At 42.3% G+C, this 17,939-nt stretch overlaps 1 long non-coding RNA gene across 1 annotated transcript in view; it reads left to right on the plus strand.

The window, feature by feature from the left end:
* Positions 1–17,584, plus strand: part of LOC104841898 — a 30,468-nt gene extending 12,884 nt beyond the window's left edge. Inside the window, exon 2 of the long non-coding RNA XR_775414.1 lies at positions 16,709–17,584. This is a non-coding gene — a long non-coding RNA (uncharacterized LOC104841898). The remainder of the gene's footprint in view (positions 1–16,708) is intronic.
* Positions 17,585–17,939: the final 355 nt, after the last annotated feature.

Here is a 17,939-nt window from a genome sequence, read left to right on the forward strand (position 1 = left end):
AGCATTAAACTTTTGTCTTGGGTTTTTAAAATACGGAAAAGCTAATATAACTGCTGTACTAATGTAGAGTTATGAGCTTTCAGGCTCCCTGGTTTTTGGCAAAGAAAGGTTACGTCTTTTGATTCATGGAATAAGACATTTCCCTATATAAATTTGCCGTACGCTTTCTCTTCAGAAAAAACTCTTCGTCCCTTCCTCTCCTCTGGACCATTTGGCATGGCTATCTGGTTTGTAAATGCCTGTGCTTCACTTGAGAGCTGGCTGCATTTCAGTCACCAGTCACTGTGCAGAGTTTCTACATGAATTATTGGAGTGTGCTTGGCATCTGGAGATCTAAGGAATTGAAAAGTATGGTTCAAATGTCAGATTGCAACTTGAAAGGCTTCCGGAGATGCAGAGCCAGGTCTGTGGTCTGACTGAGGCAATGCCCATGCCAAACTCAACAGAAAAGTCACTGAGGAACAAAGGGATGTCCCTCGTTGGGCCTGTGGTATGCACAACATGACTTCCAGCTTCAGCGTAAAAAAGAGTGGTTCAGAGGGTGACACAAAGTCCCAACCCTGTGAGGAGAACAAGGGTTGGATATGTTACCTGGGTCACTGATGTTTGAGAGAAGCTAAGGACTGATAGGATAAGCGAAATAGGGCTTAGCTTGAGTTCTGAAGTTAGGCAGGCTTGTGTGAATGCAGTTAAGCAGCTGGGAAGTCTTTGGAGAAAAATTACTTCAAAGAAAGAGAAATCTTTGGAAGGTTGCTTCTGTATCAGGGGGAAATGGAGAGGAATTTAGTTTAAGGGTGTTTTTCTGAGTTGTGTTAATTTATGTTTATTCATCATTCGCATTGATTAACACTGAATTGACAGGATGGTGTCATGATTAATGCTTTATTAATCTTCCTTAGTATGTAAAATAGCACAAAAAAAGGGAAATCTGCACATTTTATTTGGGTTTTCTGTGCTCCTCCTTGGAGTCTCTAGAGCCATAGATCAATTGCTAGTGTTTAGTGACCTCCTGCCCAAGATTGTAGGGCCTGTGGGTGGGTCGTCTTCTATGGCTGGCACTTGTACAGTGCATAATCTGACACTGACCCTTGTAGCCTTATGGGAATAATATTTTCAGCAGGATGAATTGTTCTTGAATGTTTTCTTCAGTGTACTGTGTTACATGCCCAAACATTTTTTTCATCAGCTTGAGCGTATGTCCTACATTTCCTCTCTGCACTTTTTGTTGCATGGTTTTGACTGTAGCCAACAGAAAAGGTCAAAAGACCTTTTACTGTTTCTATTTCTATATTTCTGTTAAGCTGAATTAAATTGTTGGTGCTGCAAAGTGAATTGTTAAAAAGCTTATGCTGCAAGACTTCAACCAGTATAAACTGAAGCTGAGCTTCATCAGTTTAAACCGGATGGCGCAGAGAGATAATGTTGTCCAAAGGATAGAGTGCTGATCTGGAAAACAAGAAAAAGAGTTCGGTTCTCTAGAGCTTCAGTGAGCAGCTTCATGAATTTAGATAAAGTTTTTCATCTTGCTCTGCCTCAGGTTTTTTGGATGGGTGGTAGAGTGACACTATATTTTAAAGCATTTTGCACATTCAATTTTTCAATCGCGTAGTCTTATTCCTTTCACGTCTAACGTTAATCAGTACAACTGCCTGTTTAATTTACATTACAGGTAGGTTCTGAAATCATAATATGTAGGAATGCTATGGTATCATTGAATAGGTTGATTATGTTTACCAGAGTCTGTGAGTATTCATTAGAAGGTGTAATTTCTCAGTCCAGAATTGAACCAGAACTGAGTTTTGCCCATCGAGCAGCCTTCCAGTTCTTTCCTACATAGTAAAGCAAATCCAGAAGTTTTCTTAGAGTATGACTGATTTCAGTCAGAATTTTCGGGTTAACCAGAACTAATACTTAGTATTAGTTAACCCTCAAATGGCCTTTGGAGAAGTTTGGCCAAAGTGCCTTTTTTTTTTTTTTTTTTAATAAATCCCAGGTATGAAACTCATGCAGGATCTTCAATTTTTTTCTGTCTACTAGAATTTCCTTACATGTCATGAACTGGCAATACCTGAATATCTCTTCTATGACTAGTGTTCATTTCCCAATTTTGCTTCGTGAGAAGAGTCCTTTCTCTCACTAGAGCCTGAAGAACATTGTTCCACTGCAGGGCTGCTATCTTCCTTGGGTTTTAGATGGTCCATGACCACAAGCCTTTTTTTTTTACTGGTATGCTCAATTCTCCCAGTCACCTCCCCCAGCACTCCTTGATGGTGCCTTACAGCATGAAAGGGGAAGAAATAGATAAACATCTCCCTAGAGGACCATTTGGCTTTAAAAATACACGTAGAGCCAAATGGATACTTCACAAATGTGAGCAAAGTATCTTAACTGAGAAAGCCTCAGTCCTATAGGGATGGTGTAGCAGCTGCTAGAATAGAAAACACATTTGTGTGAACATGCAGAATATGTTGGGCAACAATTCATAACAGATAATCACTTTGTTTTGAAAATTAAGTTGAAAGAAACATTACCAACCTACTGTTTCTAGGCATGTTGCTATTCATTTTACTTATCACATCAGTTCAGTGGGACTTGGTGCTCTTCCTCTGTGTCATAAGGACTCTGGGACTTACACACAATCATTTCCAGTGACCAATTTTGCATAATTCAGGTACTATGGATATTTTATTTATTATTAGCACCCTTTTAATTGCAAGCAATATTTTTAAAGAATCCATTTTATGTTAAAAGAAAATCAGGGTTAAATTTAGCTCTCTGTTCTGGGGGCATAAATCCAGATTAGCTTTCCTTTTAACAGTAATTTTACTCAAGGTTTTGTGAGTGGAATTTGGCTTGGTGTCCACTGAAGAAAAATGTAGCAAAATATATATTCCTCTCCCTAAATCCTTAAGAAGAATTACCAGTATGCTACTGAATACCCTTAATATAAGAAAGCAGTGAAATATTTTCAGGTTTGTGGCTATGTTTTTGGTCTTATTCACATTTTATATGGGTGTTGTTTTAAATTACTGGCACTACATTAGAGTATGTCAAGACGCATCATATAAACAGATACAATTTACCATGACCTTGAGGCAACATGATGTGTATGTTGCATTACATTAGCTATCAAAGTATGTTCTTGTCGTGGTTTAACCCCAGCCGGCAATTAGGCACCCCACAGCCACTCACTCACTCCCCCCCTGGAGGGATGGGGGAGAGAATCAGAAGAGTAAAAGTGAGAAAACTCGTGGGTTGAGATAAAGACAGTTTAATAGAGAAAGCAAAAGCCCACACATGAGCAAAGCAAAACATGGAATTCATTTGCTACCTCCCATGGGCAGGCAAGTGTTCTGTTCCCTGTTTTTCTCCAGGAAAGCAGGGCTCCAACATGGGTAATGCTTACTTGGGAAGAAAAACGCCATCACTCCAAACGTCCCCCCCTTCCTTCTTCTTTCCCCAGCTTTATATGCTGAGCATGACGTCATATGGTCTGGAATACCCCTGTGGTCAGTTGGGGTCAGCTGTCCCAGCTGTGTCCCCTCCCAACTTCTTGTGCACCCCCAGCCTACTCGCTGGTGGGGTGGTGTGAGGAGCAGAAAAGGCCCTGACTCTATGCAAGAACTGCTCAGCAGTAACAAAAACATCTCTGTATTACCAACACTGTTTTCAGCACAAATCCAAAACATGGCCCCATGCTAGCTACTATGAAGAAAACTAACTCTATCCCAGCCGAAACCAGCACAGTTCCTTATATAGTACAGTAATCACTGCAGACAGAGAAAGAACGTGGGTTGTTAGGCATCCTGTACAGAGTTGGAAGACATAAACAAATAATCTCTCCAGATCTGTAGCCACATCATTTGTATCTTTTTAAAGAGAATAGGAATAAGCTATAGGACAAAAAATGAATCTAAATGGCTCTCCTCCCTATGCAAGGTGACATCCTTGGCTGAACAACAGAAATCTCTGAACGTCAGGAAGCATGTCACTGGGAGGGTGAGCGAGCACTGGAACAGGTTGCACAGAGAGGTTGTGGAGTCTCCATCCTTGGAGATATTGAAAAGCTTTCTGGATGTGGTCCTGGGCAACTGGACGTAGGTGGCATTGTTTGAGCAGGGGGGCTGGACCAGGTGATCCCCAGAGATCCCCGTGACTCCGTGATATCCACAACTCCCAACAGCAAGCACTTGTTATAGCAATGCACCAGTGCACAGGGGTTAGGAAATCCAGTTCTTCCCATACTCCTTTCCTCACTGCCCATCCTGATGGCCTTGCCAATGCATTTGGTGAGTTAATCATGACCTTTTCACTCCCAAATCTCACTTCTCTGCTGTGCCACAGAGCTCTACCCTGAGCCCTGAAGAGGAGATGTGTCACCTCACACTCATGTTTTCCCAAATGTTCTACTCCCCATACAAGCAGCTTGTTTCCCCAGGAGCGTGGGACCTGCAGAAGTGGAGCTGCTGCCTCTCCCCCATGCCGTGCTTGCTCTGAGCACAAGCCAGAGGGGCAGCTGCTCCTGTGGATCGAGGGCCTGGCTCTCCTGGCTGTGCCGGGTTCGTGCAAATTGACCTTCAGCAACTCACTTCAACCTTCTGTTCTTCCCCCCTCCCCTTCCCATACTTCATACTGTTGTAATTTTGTAAGCTGCTTGGGCTAGGTATCGTTCTCGCTATCTGTGTCTGGTTTCTAGCCCAGACGTCAGCAGGGGTTGCCGCATGCTGCTGCAATATAAATGACTAATGATGATGATAAAAGGTGTGGGAGTTGGTTGCCTGGAGTGTTATCCTACTTTGATAACTTTGTTTTAGAAACTAGCTTCTTCCTCAAATTGTCTGTTATTTTATCTTATTTGGTCTAATATTTTAAAAGCAGCAAGGGATTTTCAGCTGCCTCCATTTTGAAGTGTTCATCCCAGGACTTTGAAAGAGGCTTTGACAGTTGCAGAGCTTGGATGGTGCTGCTGTGACAGTGCCAGTAGCCTTCAGCGTGAGTTGCAGGTTATTGGCACCTTTAAGAGTCAGCTGCAACTGTGTCCTGAAAGAGGCATTCAATAGGGAAGCGCTCTATTTTTAAATTTGGGCTGATATAGGTAATAATTACACACAAAACAGCATGTGAAAAGAACATTATCAAGGTTGCACAGCTCAGCACTTGAAGCTAAGAAATGCTGCAACTAAAATTGCCTCTGCTCCATTAATTTGCCACCTTGCACGGGTGCATCAGTCACAGACTATTTTTGCCCAGGATCTGAGTCTCGCTTGGTGCACATAATAGATGACACAGTTTGTGAGTTCAATACTTGATTTTCTTTTCACTGTTCAATGCATAGCTCAGACTCTGCTGTGAAGGTAAAATTATTTCCCGCTGGGGCATTCCAGGGTGTTCCACCATGCAGGTCCTTGCAATGTGCAAACACTGACTTATTTCCATTTACAGAACTTTAATAGCAATTCTGGGTATCACTGCTCCCTAGTACAGCTGGTAACCTCAGGCAAAAAAGAGTAACATTACAAGTATCCATAACTGTGGGTGCCCGATGTAATTTTTTTAGAGGACCTGGCAGCACATACTGCAGCTCCCATTGGCTTCCACTACAATGGCCAGTACTCACCACTTTCAGATATTCAAGGCTCCAGGCCCAAGGCAGGCTCCCAGAAATACAAAACAGGGGAGCAGCTTTGAAAAGCGCAGTGTGAATGAGTTGTCCCATTCTCCAGGGCAAAATCTCACGCCTGCAGACAAGACTGCTGCTCTTCTTCTCAGACTCTCCTGCAACCTTTTAAATTCTGCAAAAAAAATTGAAGAATCCTATAAGCAAAAGCTTTTTTCTCTCCTGTTCTATGGCAAATGCACCGTGCTCTGATTGAAGCTGGAATTTGGTGGAAAAACAGTGCTTAGCTAAAGCCTATCTGGTAACATATGAACACAAGGAGGTTGAATTCATCCTGGATCACCTTTAATTGTGGCATTTTTGGCTGGTCTTTGCAAATGAATTACAAAAAACCCACCCAAACAAAGTATTTCTTTTTTAAAAGCAAACTGAAAACCTTTTGCTATTCAAATTTTCATATTGGCAATCATCAATATCATTTCAACCTGTTGAAGTGCTGCAAAGATGCTTTGAGCTAAGAGAGTAATTAAACAGGAAAAAAACCTACAAGAGAGGTAATTTCTTTTGCAAAACTGATCACTTAAACATATTTTCAGATGCACAAGACCTTCTTCAGCACTTACATCAAGCCATCTCAGCTACAATAAAATTGAGAATGCAGTTCTTGCTTCAAAAGTGAAGATACTTGAGTATGTCACAGAGAAGGTTGCCAGGTTTTTATATGGGTAAAACAATAATTGGTTTCCAAGCATCATTCCTATAAACAACAAAACTGAATGATTTTTCTTCCCCAGAAAATATTTTCCCTGAGACAAATGGCTGGCATGTATAATTTCAGACAAAGTAGATATAATTTTAACAAATTATAAAAAACCCTGAACACAACTTTCCTAAATCAGAAAGTGTCAGTTGGCTAGAATTATTTGCAGTGTCCCTTCATGTAGCTGTAATTAATATGGGGGGTAAAGATATAGTTGGAAGGAAAAGTGAAAATTTTAGACTTTCTAGATTGTTGTTGTACCCACAAACTAATAGTTCATTTCTACAGAAGCTCTAGTGTTATATCCCTCAGGCTTCTGGATGCTCTTCTGGTGCGCATTTATTTTGTGAGGAGAGGTCACATCTGAGGTAAAGGTAGTTTGATCCATTACAGGCCCAATTATCTTCTGGCCTTGGCTGAATTTAGAGATATTATATAGCAAAAAATTAACACAAATTTGTGTCACTTTTCCATCTCTTAATATTTCTTCAATGTCTTCTGAAACAGCTCAGTTTCCATTCCAACATGCAGTGGTGAGGACAGATCTTCAAATTGCTTATGACAGAGGTTATGTGCCTTCTGGCAGATAATGGAGACCTGTCTTTCTCTAAGACTTGGGTATTGTATTTTTTCCTGTTACAGGGCTTCAATGTATTTTTGTTCCTAAAAGAGAACCCTGGAGATGTCCTTGAAATAGAAAATGGGGTGCTGAGATCTGAAATGGTGGAAAGAGATACTTTAACATCTTATCCTTTCACATAGCTATTTCAGCTAATGCTACTTTTATCTGGGCAAAAATGCAATTTTTAAGGCTTTTAACAGTTGTGGTTCTTTTTTTAATCTGAATGTGGCAGCACTCAGGTGTGCTCACTGTAGAGTTTTTTGTTGTTCTGCTTTTTTAAGCTCAGGAAAGATGGGCAAAGGACTAAGAGAGAGAACTCTGACTTCAAATCTTTATTCTGTCGTAATTTCTGGGGGGTGGGAGGGAGAGATGTTAGCCTTTTTTTTTTTTTTTCTTTGAATGAAAAGTGTCCCTTCTACCAACCTTGGTATGTATAAATTATAAAATCTTTGGAGTAAGGACAACAGATCTTTGGTGCACAGGCTCCACATTAATACCAGAAGCCCAGAAAGGTTTTGTCCTTTGTTGCTTCAAAACCCCCTCGCATAACTACAAAAAGCAGAGAGAAAGGCAAGAAAAATAACCAAGAGCATTGAATGGCTTCTGTACAAGGAAACAACTAGACAGACTGGGATTTTTCAGTCTTGAAGAAAGATGACTACAGGGATATGGTGAGAGAGAGACTTAGAGTATTCTAGGTGGCTTGCAGAATAAAGGCTGATTAGTCACTCTTTTCCAAATTACATAATGAGGAAAGAAGTAACAGGTTCAAAAAACAGGTGGTTACTTTTTCAGATGTCCCATAATTACCTTTTGAGCTCATTGCTAGAGGACACTGTATAGAAAAAAAGAATAACATGAGTTCAAGCAGCAATTAGACAAATTTAGAGAAAGCAAACCTATGAAGGGTCATTAAACCCAAAGATGCTTCCTCTGGCAGAAGGAGTCCCTGAGCTGCAGATTTCTGGACTCTGGTTAGGTACGGTGGGGTAAGCATTACTACAGTCAGGCTGTGCACCTTTGGCATCAGCTAATGGCAAGGGGACACCTGGTCAGCTGGACTGTGGTCTGGCTCCCTTTGGCTGCTTTTATGCCTACTAATACCGCAGTGCCTTTGGCCTTTACTGGACATCTAATAAGGCAGTTCTGGGAAATCTCCACTACGACTAGCTCTTTCTGTGCCTTCCCCACTGATGGGAAAGGAGCAGTGGTGAGACATGAAAAGACCTGTGCAGGGCTGATTGTTCCCTCTTCTCCTTCTCCAGTGCAGCTGCTCCTTCTGGGACAGGAGCCCCTCAGGCTCTGCAGGACGGGGCTCAGCAGACACTATATGAAGAGGGAGCCTAAGAGATCTGTTTCCTGTCACTGTGTCCACAATATGCAACTTTCACCTTTCAGCACTAGCCGTTTGTTGCAGCAGAGCAGTAAATTGCCTGAAAATGGAGCACAAGCAGTCAGTATTTTTTTTAGAACCAGTCCGTTTGCACACATTGCAGAGGGATTCATGCGAACAAAATAAACATAGACCCTGTTATTCTTCCTCTCTTCTTGCTGATAGATGGTATGAAGAGTTAAGCTCGGGAATAGTGGGAGGGAGGAAATACTCTTTCGACACAAAAGGTCTGAAAAGAAATACCGAGTATTTAAAAGGAGGAAAATGGCAAATGTGTGCTGCAGTACCAGCTGAGAGTCAAACACTTCTGCTTCTGAGCATTAGCACCAAGCAACCAAGCAGAGTGCTGTGTATCAGGAAAATGGATTGTGAACACAAAATAGGCCAGTCTAAACCAACCAGAATTATACTGAAATTTCACCACTCTTTGGACCCAGCCAGAAAATTAATCATTTCTGGATTTGAGAAATTTGGACTTCTAATCGTAAATGCTTCCAGTTGTGTTTTAAATGGACCGTTAATTTTGATCAATAACAATTCATTCTTCATAGTGCATCTCGTATCAAAGGGGAGACAGCTATGTGTTAAAGGGTGACTTACCTCATTTCAGTCAGGTTTGTTTCTTTCACAAACTAGGACTTGTGAAGCCTTATGAATCCTGACATGGGAGACTTTGCTGTAGGTGGAGGAGCCAAAGGCTGTTAGTGAGTCTGTGGATAGCACTGCCTGCATGGAGGCAGGTGAAGGAGACCCTGTAGTAACAGCCTGGTATTTAAGGATCATTATTCTGCTACGGATCATAGCTTTGTTTCTAAGATAAGGATACTTGCATTCAAAATATTTGGTCTCTTTATAATAGAGCTTAGGTATCCTGAGCATTTCAGGGTTGTGTGTGGTTCCAGCGACATAAATGAGGAGAAGGAAGGTAAAACTATCAAACTGGCTGCAAGTCCTTTGCCTCCTCTGAGTCCTGAGTTGCCTGGGGGTCAAAAACAGCTGCCAGAAGAAACTGGATCAGACCCATGGTGGGGAGCAGGATGAGCCCTGTAACGCATTTCTTATTTGAATTCTGCCCTCTCAGAATAACCTCTTTGCTGCTGAGTGCTTCCCTTTATTCTAGAGGAGGTCTCACATTGCCGAGACCTCTGGAAATATGCTGGCTGTAGTGCTATAAATAGCATGTATTTCCCACTGACTTAAACCTGTCAGCGTAGCAGCAGCCTGACGTGGGTTTATTTTCCTGCTTGAGGACTACATAAGTGCTTGTGTCCTCTGTCCGCTGAGACATCTCTTCGCTTTAGGCACCGGTCTCTCTTCTCACTGCTGGGGAGTGTTATTGAACCTGGCTCACATTCCTGCTCTTTCTGATCTTTGTCGTCTAATGAAAGACCTCTCCCTGGGCACCTTTCCTTGTCCCTGCTCTCTCTTCTCTTATGGCAGGTCTTCACTTTTCTCAGGTTTTCGGATTTCTACCCTATATTAGTTTCTGCTCATTCCATTTCAATTCACCTGCTGTTCATAAATCCTGCACGCTGCCTGTGCAAGCTGCTGTGTCTGAATGAGCTTTTAGTGAAGCTTCTTATGGCCCCAGAGCTTCTCTTGGCCTCATCTTGCATTTACATTGTGCCTTTCTGTTCCCTGAAATCCAACTCTAAAAATAAATGCAAATGTGTGTCGTGTACCCCCCAGTGTTTCTCTGAGCAGGATCTTGACTGATAGCTGGCAACATGGCGAGTCAGTGGAGCTTAGGAGAGGACTTAGCCAGGCAAAATGGCACAAGGGTCGGGAGCGGATACAAAGTCATCACAGAAGTGAGAATAAGCCAATGGAATCCTTAGGAAAAGGACTGCTAACAAGCACAAATATGTGTGCTAACTTTGCCTTCCTCCCACAGGCCACTAGCAGCAGTGCAGTGTCCACTTCACAGCCCTGCTCAGCGTCCTGCCCGGGGGCTGTCCAGGACTTTTGCTGAGCACCCAGCCTTCCCAAGTCTGCCCTTGGAGGAAAATGAGGTTACAAACTCGTGAGGAGGAAAAGAACAAAGCTCCATTTGGCTGTCTTGGTCAAGTGGGGTTAAATCCTCGAGGAGCCTCTCCTCCCTGCTTGGTAATTGGAGCACTTTGTGAGATAAGGGAAGGTGTCAGCTCCAGCAGCATCTGAACTCACACTCCGCTTTGTATGATTTCTATGCCCTCTTCAGTTTGCTAATCAAAACAAGTTTCCGCTGTGTGTTTCTTATCCCCAGAGGGTGGAACTATCCTCAGAAAATTAAAGCTCTCTTATCTCTTAATGTGTCATCACAACTAATAGCCTGGGGACTGTAAACAAGTTTAAATATCAAAACAATTTGGCTGGTGATTGTCTGTGATTATGGATTAAGAATACAAACTTTGTGCTCGCTGATATTCAAGCTAGATGAAATACAAGGAGCCAGATCCTCAGCTGGTGTAAACGGAGGTGGCTCTGCCGAACTCAGGGGAGGGATGCTGCTTTGTACCAGCTCAGCATCTGACCCTGGTTGCTTTTCAGAAGTTTTCATTCTTGTTTGTCGAAGTGCCAGATAACACCTGACAGCATGGGGCTGATCAGGAGGAGCGCTGGGGGCCCCCAGCAGAGCCCAGACCGTCCTCCCCTCCTCGGACGTCCGGGGAGCTCTGCTTCTGCTGCCTGCACCCTCCACTCGCAGCCTCTTTGGGGAGCTCATCAGTAATGACTTACAAGGGAAATTATTTAAGATTACAAAACTTTTTCAAGAGCAAGTCAAGGTGCCAGCATATTTAAAAGCTGACAGATATGTCGGGGCAGGTACTTTGTGAAGGATGTGCTTTGTATCTTCGATGTGACAAACATACCGCAGTAAATTCACAAACGTGCTCTTGCTGCTGCCTTCTCCAAAGCCCTGCCATCACCAAGCCATCACCTTTAGCTCAGTCACTGCTCATGCTGAGAGTGAAGGGACAAGTAAAGGTTATCTCCTTTTGCTAGAAATGCTTTGTCTAGTTCACTGGACTGTTTGCAATGCCGGTGATGTGCAACAGGTCCCACAGATCTGGGGAGACGGTAGTGGGTGTATTTTATAGCACTGTTGGATTTGAAATTTTTCATGTTAGCATCTCCCTCTTTTGGAAGTATTTGTATGGTCTCACTTTTGTTATGGATCATTTTCTCACATAGGCTGGGCAGTTCTTCAAAGATTCCCACAGATGACAAACTGAGGCGGAGAGAGACTAAGTGGATTACCCATAGATATTGAAGAAGTCAGCAGTAGTACAAGGACAAGAATAGTGCAAGGAGTGTCCTAACCACTGAACCGTGCTTTTCTCCCCTGTGCAATGAAGAATACATGGAATACATATCTTTTAATGGATAGCTTTTCAGAATACATATCTTTTCAAAAGGCTGATATTAGGTTAATAATGAAACTTTTACAAAAAGAAGTGGGAAACATTAATTTTGATCTGGCAGGGAAGTACTTTCCTAATGAAGTAGTAATTAAATAAGAAGGATAGTTATTAAAGAACTGGTAAATCTAGTGCTCTCTATCCCTCCTATCTCAGCAGTTCTAGCAGCAGTTCTGGGTAAGGAAAAGGAGTGTTTGTGACAAGCGTGAAGCCCCACCAGAAAAATATAAAACGAGCAATGTGTCATAAGAATCTTAAAGATATGAAACAATGTCAAATAAATGAAATCAATTTCCAGAAGAGAATAATAAAGGCTGAAAAAAGGTACCCGGAAAGCCAGAAGACTTTTCTATTTTCTTAATTGGGGTAATTATACTAAAACTGACAGCAAATATTTTCCCTGTAGCAAAAAACACCCACAAACCCCAGCCAGCCAAAATACCGCTCTGAGTGTGAGATCTGTGAAGGTTAAAGGCTTGAGTCTCCCATTAGGAGAGTGTTCCTCTTCTCCCAAGGTCAGTCCTTAAATGTGGAGAAGTAATTTTGATTCTGGTCTCCTCACAGTTCAAAGTCAACACTTACCTTGATTTCAACAGTGCTATATTTGGCAAAGTACTAATATAATTGTATTTGGTCCCAGTCTTGTCCTGTTTGAATGTTAAACGCCTCAATACCAAGCCCATTGTGTTTTTCTCCGTCCTAGTTTAGGTGATGTATAAAATAGTGAGCAGAGTGGACCCACTGGAGCCGTCCCTCCAGCGAAACTAATGGTGCCAGTGTCCACACTAAGCATGCTTTGGGGGTTTTACTTCAGACTAGCTTTTTTCTGGAACCCTGCTGCCATGAACTGAAATTTCTTTTATTGTTTTTATAGCACATGAAGAGTTCCTAGAGCACATCTTTGGGCGTAGTTTCATCCAAAAAGGATGTAGTTCATGCAGTCCCAGGCTGCATCATCATAGCGTGAGCCAAATACAGCACATAGGTGTTACTGGAGCAACAGAGATGACCTCCAACAAATCACACTGTGCATCAGCCCATGTAAAAACTCTCAGCTGCTGTTGCCTCCTTGTTGTTCTTTCATGTTCTTCATGTCCTGGTCACCAGCTTCTCCTTGCATATTTCACTGCAACACACTGAGGACCTTCTCCCTCAGTTAAGACCCCTTAGTGGGATAGATATAATCTGGCAGTCTGAGTTGCGTTGGCGGTGTTTGGATTTGAAAGCACTCAGTGTCTCCTTGCTGATAATTAGAACTTGCAAAGAGGAGAAGAGTGACTGTACAGCCCTGGATCAGAGATCGGGCAGCCCAGGGACACCCTCTCTCTCAGTAACCAGTAAAGGGTGCCTGGGAAAGACTTTAATAACAAGGCAAGGATATGGTGGTGCTTCCCCAGAATACTTTCTTAGCTTCCAAAAAATTCACAATTCAAGGATTTCCTAAGCCAGAGGCTTTGTCTTTATATCTAATAGCTGTTGATATGTTTTTTTTCTTTTGTGATTTTAGTTACTTTTTAGATTTATGTTAATTTTAGGATCTAGCATCCTGCAGGAAGGAGTCTGACACTAACTTAATGCTGCACAGTTTGGATTTATTAAGAAAAGACTGAGAATGTTAATAAGAGGGTTTCAGGTACCCCCATGCTGCCTCTGTTCACATTAATCCTAGAAACAGGATTGTCTAGCTCATGTGGTGCAGAGTCACCATGCCAAAGTTAAGAGTATCAGTGGATGCAGTGCATGTGCAAACCGACCACAGCTGGGGCTCTGCACTACTCTGTGTGGGTTTATTGATGTGAATGGGAAACTCTGCCCAAACCATAGGATGCAGACAGGCCCACTGTACCTTCTCTGGCTTTTTTCAGAGCCAGAAGCACTTGACCCACGAGATGCTTGGGTATGACCATATTTCTGTGGGAGCCAGAGTGGTGAATCAAGACCATTTGGCTCTTGTGGGAACCAGCCAGCAAGGACTTCACCCTCCCCTCAAATCCTTGCATTCCAGGCCTGGGATTTTATCAGATTGTATTTGTGATCCCACTTGATTTTTCAAATAAACAGTGAAATGCAAATATTTGGCCAGAGGGAAAACCTCCCAGTTACTGAAGGGGAAAAGAATACAATACCTGAATGACTCATGGCTTTGCGGGTGAAGTAATGGCTGCGCGTCATAGCTTGGGATGTGGGTTTGTGATCTGATGCCACGTAGAGTGGATGTGCTTGGGTTGTGAGGTTAATGTAAATGACTTTTGTGGGAATTGTCCTGTGAATTCCCAGAGCCAATTTGCTTGTTAAGGTATCACTGACTGCATGATGGCAATTAGTAAGATAGGGAGGGCACCTGCCAGATGCAACCAAGCCCTCCTCTGGACACCAGCTGGGGGCAAATATGTAAAAACCCTTCTGCTGCTTGAAGAGGTAGCACCTGCAGGAGGAGTTCAGGTGGCCGTGGCTGGAGGAACTGTGGGGATCAGGACTTTCTGAGGGCTGGAAAGGGGAGGGCAGCAGGAGCTAGCATCCCTGGGAGGTACCTGGTGCCTCTGAAGCTTTGCTCTCCTGGGGCAATTAATTGAAGACCTGCTGGATGAGCATGCTCTGATGTCTGATGCAGTAGCCCTCTGCCTGGTGCCCCATGCTCCCGTTGACTTGCGTCTGCCATGGGTACCCTTGGGTTACTGACTCCCTTGTTCTCCTCTGAATCACTTGATGATGCTAAGGCAAAACATGTAAATGCTAATGCAAGTGTAAGTATAAAGGCCAGTGGCACCTCCGCAGACCCCTGCTTCTGCCTTGCTCGCCGCTAATCCCTTGTACCTGCTGGGATTCCACACAACACCCATTCTAGGAAGTTGCCAGCAGTTGCTCACTGCCCTATATATGAACAACTTGCAGATGTGACAAAATACAGGTTGTTTTGTCAGGATTCTCTGTTTTCCCTCTCAGTCTCTCGGTCGCAGGATTTCCTCACCTCTCCTACTCCTTTCCATCTTTTTTTTCGGTACTCTGGTCACTGCTCCGTGGCTGCACAGCCCAGGAGCTCGGTAGAGCTGCAGGTCAGGGCTCCCCTCTGGTGATACCTGCTGGGGGGATGTGTGCCCACGCAGGTGGTAGCCTGTTCTCAGGGGGCCCTCCCCACCCTGAACATCCACGCTGCATGGGATCTAGTGGTTTTGCTGTGCAGGTTAGCGGAGGGAAGAGTGAGGAAAGTGCCTGTGCCCCCTTTCTCCTCCAGCCAAACCCCTCTTATAAGTAGGAGCTGTTAGGGAGCATTTTTTACTACATCCTACCACTGCTTGCTGCAGCAGAAACATCATGGGATATGGTTTACAGCTTGGTAGACAAGAGCAGGGCATCTCCTGAACCCAGCTGTTGGCAGATCAGTTGGCTTTGGGAAACCAGCCAAACTTTTTCAGTTTTCTGGGGCACTCTGGTTTGCCTGTGAGATTAGAATTTGCAGCATTAGATAAGCACAGATAAATAGAATATATCCATTTCTAATTTGAACAATCCCATGTTTACCCAGGTCTCAGCGCCTGGCTGGAAGACCAAAGTGTTGTCCCAAAACTTGTGGGATCGTTCACCCAGTGTGCAAGCCAATAGCACACAGAGTTGAGGTATTAGCTGTTTATTGCCAGTTCTGCAAAGGAAGGGGTGCTGGGGGGTATTTCCTCAAAGCTGGCACACCCAGCACTAAAACAGTCATTCACTTATACATTTTAAATTAGCATAATTACCATATACATTGTTTATCAACCTTTTACTGGTGCCCATAATTCCATACCTTAAAGCTGGTTGGTGTATAGTGCCTCGTCTTCATTTAAAGGTGCAGCATCTTTTAATTTTACTGTGCAAGCTCAGTGGGTGAGGGTCTTCAGGTGGAGGCTGGTATCCTAACTTCTAGAGGTGTGGTCTTCATATTATGATTAGTTAAGTTCACCTAGAGGGCTTGTTTTCATGCAGTATAGCCAAGCTTCTTGGGCAACCAGCCCACTAAAGTTTCTGGTTCCTCGTTTTAGGTCGATTTGTTCCTTCTATTCCATTGTCTTGTCAAGAGTTACTTACTCAAGTGATTTACATCAATTACTTATCTTTTATTCCCAAAGTTTATAGAAAAATTATAACCATAAATATTTTCAAATCGAAGGCAGCTTCTTTGTTTGTGGCTCCAGCAGTGCCAGGAGTCAGGGCTGGTCCCACATTTGAAGAATCTTCTTTTTTTAAGCAGTTCAGAGGCTGGGGCTGCTGCTTGGGAAATGGTTGTATTCTCCCTGCAGGCAGATCAATACACTTCAGCTCACTGCACTGCAAGTAACTTTTCATTGTACATTAAGAATGAGGAAAATAAAAGCCAAGATGGATGTTATTTTGGTTTTGCTTTTATTTTGAATTATTTATTAGGAAGTCACTGCTGTCTTCCTTCTCGCCCGGAGACAAAATGCCTTTGTCTTTGGTGATTTTTCCTATTAAAATAAACGAGGTCTTCCCAGTGTTATTTCCTTCACCCACTTGCTTCTTGGTACTGAAGTGTAAATCTAGGGTGTCTGCAACTTGACAAGATGGTCTCCTGCAGTCCTAATGCAGACAAAGTTCCCACTGGCAGGGGTGGAGGCACACCTCATGGGTACATTTCTAACCAGTTTTATAATGACATTGCAGATGAGTTATGTGTGTTATGAATGATTGCTGGCACATAAGCAGAGTGTGTTATGGAGGGTTATAAGTAATCTACAGGCTAGCTGAACTATCATTTTAATCAAGCATTTACTAAATTGCTAGTAAAAATATTAATCCTTTTAAAGTGAATTCTTAATATAACACGTTATGGGGCAAAAATTCTGCAATTGGCTCCACTATTAATATGAGTTTGGAAACTCAAGCTAACAATCCATTTTGATGTTTTCCTTCCTAAATCTAGGTTATCCTGAAGGGGAGGATAAAGAAACTGGCCACCAAGATGGTAATCACTAGTGGAAATGAAGAAGATAAAGGCAGTCAAGAAAAGGAAAGCAAAGAAGAAACCATCTTGGCAATGCTTGGAATTATTGGGACAATTCTGAACCTCATTGTGATCATTTTTGTGTATATTTACACAACGTTGTAAACTAGGAGGCATGAAAATAGACCAGATAAAACGACCATTAAGAGTGACGACAAACATTGCTGACTATTGACAAGTTGTTTAATCAGAATTGACTCTGTATTATATTAACACATCATAAAAGCACTGCCTGCAGGCAGCAAAGGCTGAAGCACAATTAATTTAACAAGACTTTTTCACACAGTAACAAGCTTAACTCTTCTGTCCTGCTCTCTTCCTTTCAGTTTGGTTTTAAGTTTTGGGGAAAATTACTGCAATGATGTATGTTGTAGCTTTGAAGAAAACCACCAGGGATATGTTGTTTTAACACAATTTAAAAAAAAAAAAAGAGAAGAAAGAAACTGTACACTATATACAAATAGAAATGTATACTCTATACCTACAAAGATTGAACTCAAAGATAGCTTCATAGCACAGATCACGTGTCCGTTAGGTCAAATGATTTTTTTCTCTTGGTTTTGCTTTTACTTACATTGAATTTGACAAGCTTTTTATTTAGAATGAACATATGGTGCAATCATGAAAAAAACAATTCCATTGAGCAAGGTCTGCCTAAACCTGATAAAATGTTGGGAGAAATACATTACATGGTTATTTTTCCTCTCTCATTTGCTTAACATCTGTGTCTGTTCATACTAATGTTTATAAATATATATTTTTAATAAATGTGCTATATTTTTAGCATGAACCAAATATTTGGAGACACTTGTATTCATGCAGCTAAATTTTGTTTGATGAAGTGCCCTTTTTGACAATGGATGTTATTTTTCTCAGCAATTATACAGCAGTCTTGTTTGCAGCCCTCTCACTGTGGTCTGAAGCAAGCTCACATCATGCTCATATGCATGACTTGAAGTTGGAATGTCAGCTGAAAAGCATTGCTGCTTAATACGGGAAATAGCAAAACATTGTAAGGTGACCTTTGGAGACTGGTTGCAGAAAGAAGGCTCTATTTATAGTTTTTTTTTTAAAAAAAGCAAATGAAAGGAATATTGAAGCATCTCACAAAATATTATAAAATTCACAGAATTTATGGCTTTCAAAATCT

This window comes from Haliaeetus leucocephalus, unplaced genomic scaffold, assembly GCF_000737465.1.
Source record: "Haliaeetus leucocephalus isolate CR32 unplaced genomic scaffold, Haliaeetus_leucocephalus-4.0 Scaffold932, whole genome shotgun sequence".
Taxonomy (NCBI): Eukaryota; Metazoa; Chordata; class Aves; order Accipitriformes; family Accipitridae; genus Haliaeetus; species Haliaeetus leucocephalus.